Here is a 6,457-nt window from a genome sequence, read left to right as displayed (position 1 = left end):
CTACTGGAATTAATCAGCTAGAGAACATTGAAGCGCAGAGCAGAGAGGCCAAGATGTATATCAGGCTACATTGTTGGAAAATGTTGGTGAATATGTTTTGGGTTTTATGCTCGCAACACCTTTGCGAATATAGATAATTGTTTCTTGGCCAAATGTATATGAATTTAGGGGTCCTTGGCATGAAAAAGGTTGAAAACCACTGTTCTAAATGGCAGTGGTTCACAAACTTTTTAGCTCAAGAGTGAGGCTTGGGTCCCGGGTCCCGGCTCCCGGGGAGGGTAACAGCCCAACTCACTCCAAATCCAACTCACTCCAAATCGCGCCCAACTCACTCCAGACATCTCCCTCCATAGCAGAGCCCAACTCACTCCACACACTTGCCCAACTCACTCCACACACTTGGCCAACTCCCTCCACACACTTGGCCAACTCACTCCAAAAATGTAATTTGCACAACTCACTCCAAAAATTATTATTGAGGAAGACATTTGTGCTTAAGTACAATATTGAGGAATTTGTTACTTTTAACTTTTAACTCTATTCTGTTTTGGTAAATCAGATTATTTAGCTATTTAAATTTAAATGTAAACATGGGACAGCTAAAATAAACTGTTGGTCCATCATCATGCAATGAATGCAACCTTGTGATGAATGCAATGAATGCACCAATGTGATTAATCCACTGTTGGATAAATAGTAGTTATATACATAACTTTGGGACTGTGAAATGCATAGGAAAGTGTTGTTAATTGTAAACTGTAGACAATGAACATCTATTTTGATATAAAGTTATACCTAAATAATTAGATGTTATTTTACAAGGTGAGGCACATTTTATTTATTTTTTAAATAAAATGAGACATTTTGAAAGTAGCCGATCTACAAGCTCACTTTATAGGAAGATGAGCACTTACTCCTATTCAATGAAACATCCATTACAATGAGGTGTTGATTAATGGGTCATGTGCCTGCATTATGCAATGACCAGGTGATAGGCTATATATGCAGATAAGGTGTTGATGTGAATGGGTCATTTGTATGGAAGTTGGGAATACTCAAATAACGCACAAATACCCAACATTGTACATAAGTACAGTACTTAAGTTAATGTACTTAGTTACTTTACACCACTGACACATTGAACCAATATTACACTGGTGACATTGCATGGAGTGAGTTGGGTTTGGTCCTGGAGTGAGTTGGCTTTGGTCCTGGAGGGAGTTGGTCTTTGGTCCTGGAGGGAGTTGTCCCAGCCCTGGAGTGAGTTGGCCGAGCCCTGGAGTGAGTTGGGCGAATATTTCTTAAGTCTTCATGGAGTGAGTTGGATTTGGAGTGAGTTGGGTGGTATTCCCGGGGAGACATCAAATTTCTCTTTTGGGTCTTGAGTCCCAAGACTCAAGACCCAAAAGAGAAATTTGATGTCTCCCCGGAATCATACGAGGAAGTAAAATGTATAATAAGCAAGAAAGGAAACACGGCCGCAATAAATGGATCAAGGGAGAAAGCGTGGCAAAGTATTGCCAACAAATTAAATGCACAAGTCGGCCAAAAATATATACAATTTATATTCATGTAAGAGTGAAATGCAGCCATGGAGTATTGTTAGGTTATAAGAAATAACCACTGTTCAGTGATGAGAGTTTCCGCTGGAGGCGCTGTGGGGAAAAGCTAGAGAGGGAAGGAGAGAAGAAGAGAGAGAGAGAGAGCGCGACCGGGGAATTCCATTCATTCAATGTTTACGTCTTGACTGTACTGTTTGGCTGAGAGACGTTAGTAAAAGTTATTGAGAAGAACCTATTACCGTGTTGAACTGAGTCTATTCTGCACCCACACCCACGTCGCTTACACTGGTGGCAGCGGTGGCTGTTGGGACTTTTGCTCAACTTTGGGATTTTGCTCAACTTTAAGTCTCTCCGGAGTTTTAGGCTAACGGTGTGCTAACCGGTAGCTTAGCTTAGCCTAAGTACAGTCGGCTACTTTAAAACTTCCACGTTTTTTTTTTCTTTGCCTCAAGTGAATGTAGAAACCTTGATTAGGTGGTTTTCCTAGGCTGTGTGTTTTCCACTTCCTGTCGATTTCATTGGATATCATTGGTCATCTGACCAGTTTCATTGGATTTCATTGGATCAAATTGACAGGAAGTGGAAAGCACACAGCCTAGGAAACAGGTGAATACAAGTCCATAAATATATAATTCATTAACATGGGGAGTGTATAGTGAATATTGGAATTATCGCCTACTAATCTACAATGCGATAGCCTATTACATGCGCCATGCATCCAACCAATATGTCTGAGTCTGTGCTCAGGAATGTGTCAAAAACAAAAAAAATCTCCATGAATTCAAGGCTTCATGGAGTGTGTAATTGATAGAAAATAAGTATTTTGGGTGAACTATTCTTTTAAGTGTTCAGGGACACTTTGACAGATTGCTGAGGCCTGGGATCGGATTTGGAATTTCTGGCTTGCCAGGCAGTCTCTCTAACCATGCAGCTATGGCCACATCATCAGCAGAGATTCTAAGGCAGTTCTACTCTGTAACAGTAAAGGGGTTTCAGGGGAAACCAGCAAAATGAGGAATAATATAATAGAAGACTGTCATGCTAATAAAGCGTCATCATGTATCTCATTTTTTACAATGTATTTGATATTACCTTTATATTATTTAATAAATGATGCATTTCATCCTCTATATATAGTCCAGCAACCTTTATGATAAAGGTGAAAAAAGATAGTAGACCAGTGGGAGCCAAATCGCTCAGATGCCACGGTTCCTGTGCTGGGATTCGATCCCATGATCTTGTGGTCTGAAGTCAAGAGCTCTTCCGACTGGGGTTAAGAGATGTTCAATGGTAGAGAATAAGACTCTGGCATTTTGATTGTTGTCATTGATAATGCCTGAAAAATATGCCTGCCTTGCCAAACGCAGTGCTTTGATATAGGCCACTGTTGACTTCTTAAAAATCTCTAGGTGGATAGTGAGTTTGTTTTTTCTCCAAATTCGCTCAGCTCTACGACATTCTTTCTTGAGTGAGCGCATGTGCTCGTTGATCCAGGGTGTTACTCTAGAGTTAAGTTTCTTTTTAGTTTTCATAGGAGCCACTATGTCGAGAGCTGACTCTAATTTGAGATTAAGATGTTGAACCATATCATTCACTGAGGGAGCATCAAGTAGGGGGGGCACCTGCACACACGCCAGATGACGAGGAAACTCGTTTGCTGCAGATGAGCTAAAAAAAAACTTTTTTATAGTATATTCTGTATAGTTTTTTTCCCTAGATCAGAGACAGTCATATTAAAACACAATAAATAGTGGTCTGTTAGTTCGGGCTTATCAATAATACTGTCAACAGTGATATTCAAACCTTTAGTGATCACCAAGTCCAGGGTGTGGCCATGTTTATGTGTTGGCCCAACAACATGTTGAATAAAGTCAAAATAATGACAAGACAGACCACCCTTTGCTCTGTACATGGTTCTGCTCCTTTTTCTCTACAATTTACAGTTTAGGCATTTAGCAGATGCTCTTAATCCAGAGCGACTCACAGTAAGCAAGGTAGTTTTCCTTAAAGTATTTCATGACCGGTAGCAGTTCCGGTAGGAGACACAAAGGAGACTCTTTGTGTCTCCTACCGGAACCGCTGCCGGTCATCAAATTATTGGCTTAGGAATGCGACAAACAAAAACATATCCATGAATTCAAGTCTCCATGGGGTGACTAATCGTTATAAAAAGCCCTTTTTTGGGGGGTGAACTATCCCTTTAACATGAATCCAACATATTGATAGAAAACATGATGCGGGAGGAAAACAGACTCTCAAAGCTCCTGCACTGTGCAGTTAGGGGGAATAAAATGGACCATTGCAACATCACCCCCCCTAATAATAATTCAAATTTGATCCCACAGGGCAAATTCAGTTTTACCCAGCTACAAATTCAGTTGCTACACACAGAGGAGCAGTTAGGAGCTCAGTGTCTTTCTCATGGACACAATCACATTGCCTAGCTCAGGATTTGAACCCAGGATTTTCTGTTTCTTAGGCAGGCTCTCTACCCATTCAGCTATGGCTACTCCTTTGACCAACACAGTGGTTTACACACTCCTTCATATCAAGGACCCCAAAATTTGATATGTATTTTGCTGAACAGATTTTATGCCAGGGGGCCCCACATTCAAATCTTCCTGCTCATTTACTCTGAAGCATGTTTTGAAGACTAACATCCAGGAACTACACTTAAAATTACTAAAAGAAACATGTGTAAATGTGTGGAGGTGCTGTAGGGCAGCGGATAGTCAGTAGACACCGATGTGGTCTCTTTTAACAGGGCCACAGGTTCAAGTCCAGCCTAGGCACTGAAGTCAATACTCATCAATGTACTGTTAATAGTTAGTTAGTTAGTTAGGTCGGATCGTTCACCCCCAAAATGCTTTTTTTCCTATTAATTACCCACCCCATGGAGACTTGAATTCATGGAGATTTTTTTGTTTTGTCGCATTCCTAAACCAATAATTTGAAGACTGACAGCAGCTCCGGTAGGAGACACAAAGAGTCTCCTTTGAGTCTCCTACCAGAGACATTAGCATATTTCCGCTGGTCATCAAATGATTGGCTTAAGAATGCGACAAAACGTGTGTGTTTCTGGGCTGCTGCTGTCTGCTGCTCACTGTTCTTCTCTAACTAAGCTTGTTTCTTCACACTTGTGATTTATTGAATATTGCTACCCATGGTTAAATATTGGAATGCTGCCAGCAGCAGGTGGCGCTCACTAACACAGGGGTCCTTGTGGTCACACACACACGCACGCACGCACGCACGCACGCACGCACGCACGCACACACACACACACACACACACACACACACACACACACACACACACACACACACACACCATCATCATCATCAGATCTTCATCAGATCTTCAATCAACAATTAGTGTTGATTGAAACCAAACTGGGATCCATTCACTCCAGACTGGATGTGAGCAGTGCTTAAATAGAAGGCAGGTGAGAGATGCCAGGGTGGATCACTTCAGAATGGAACCTGTCCCCTCTGCTGCAGGTAAATACAAACTGTTTGGATGATATGAAAATTACATATTTTTAGCCTGACTATTCAACATTATTGTTTAAGAATTGGGTTTATAGCCCAAACTATACCCTACAACTAAACTACAACTAGTAAAACCAACTCAATCAGTTGTTTTCAAACCTCTTCCATATCAAGGACTCTCCTATGACAGGGACCCTGTAAGGCTACAAGATGTGTGTTGTATTACAAACAATATTATTAACACAAATCTTGTATGTGGGTCCCTGGCACATGTTTTCAGATGGGGTCTGTGGCCAAATACAAATGACTTTGGGGGGGTCCTTGACATGTAAATGTTTGAACTACTACCTGTCTTTAGTAATTTCTGAGACTATAAGCACGGTAGTGAAGGCTTCCAAAATGTGACCCTGTAGGCCTACACCTGTGGTTCTCAAACTTTCATGTCAAGGACCCCCACAATTAAATGTATTTGGCCCCATCTCAAATATTTGGTTCCAGGGACCCCCAGAAGCAAAGATTTGAGTTATTATGTTATGTTTGCTTAAAAAAGAGAAAAAAATATGTATATGTATGTATGTATGTATGTATGTGTACACACACGATTTTGTTAAAAAATGGCAGATCTACAAGCTCATAACGTGGTATTCGGTGCCGGGCTGAGCTTGTATATCTGCTATTTTTGAACAGCCAAAATATAAAAGGTTAAAGAGACCCCCCCCCCCCCCACTGAGAACCAATGGCCTACACAACTGAACTGTTTTGTCTTCTTTCCAGAATCTGAAGTTGACCAGAAGAAGACATCTTGAGGACTTGCAGGTGGCTGGACTGACGAGGAAGATGCAGATGGAAACGGATAATCCGCTGTGACGATCTAGGTTTCTATATCAGCATGTGCTGCTGCAGCATGTGCAGTGAAGATGGCTGGAAGGTAGGAACTATGATGCTGATGCTGCAGCGTGTGCAGTGAAGATGGCAGAAAGGTAGGAACTATGATGCTGTTGCTGCAGCGTGTGCAGTGAAGATGGCAGAAAGGTAGGAACTATGATGGTGATGCTGCAGCGTGTGCAGTGAAGATGGCTGGAAGGTAGGAACTTTTTTAAATTCTTTGCTGCTGCTGGTTAGGGTTAGGGAGGTCACTTGTGTTGCGCCATTCGCGTCATAAAATGTGCCATTCGCAAAAGAACAAAAAGAAAACAATGGCCTACACAACTGAACTGTTTTGTCTTTCTTTCCAGAATCTGAAGTTGACCAGAAGAAGACATCTTGAGGACATGCAGGTGGCTGGAGTGACAGAAGAAGACGCAGATGGAAACGGATGATCCGCTGTGACGATCTAGGTTTCTATATCTATGGCTGTTGCTGCAGCATGTGCAGTGAAGATGGCTGGAAGGTAGGAACTATGAT

Source organism: Gymnoscopelus microlampas, assembly GCF_963454915.1.
Source record: "Gymnoscopelus microlampas genome assembly, chromosome: 12".
Taxonomy (NCBI): Eukaryota; Metazoa; Chordata; class Actinopteri; order Myctophiformes; family Myctophidae; genus Gymnoscopelus; species Gymnoscopelus microlampas.
This window is presented reverse-complemented; position numbering follows the sequence as displayed.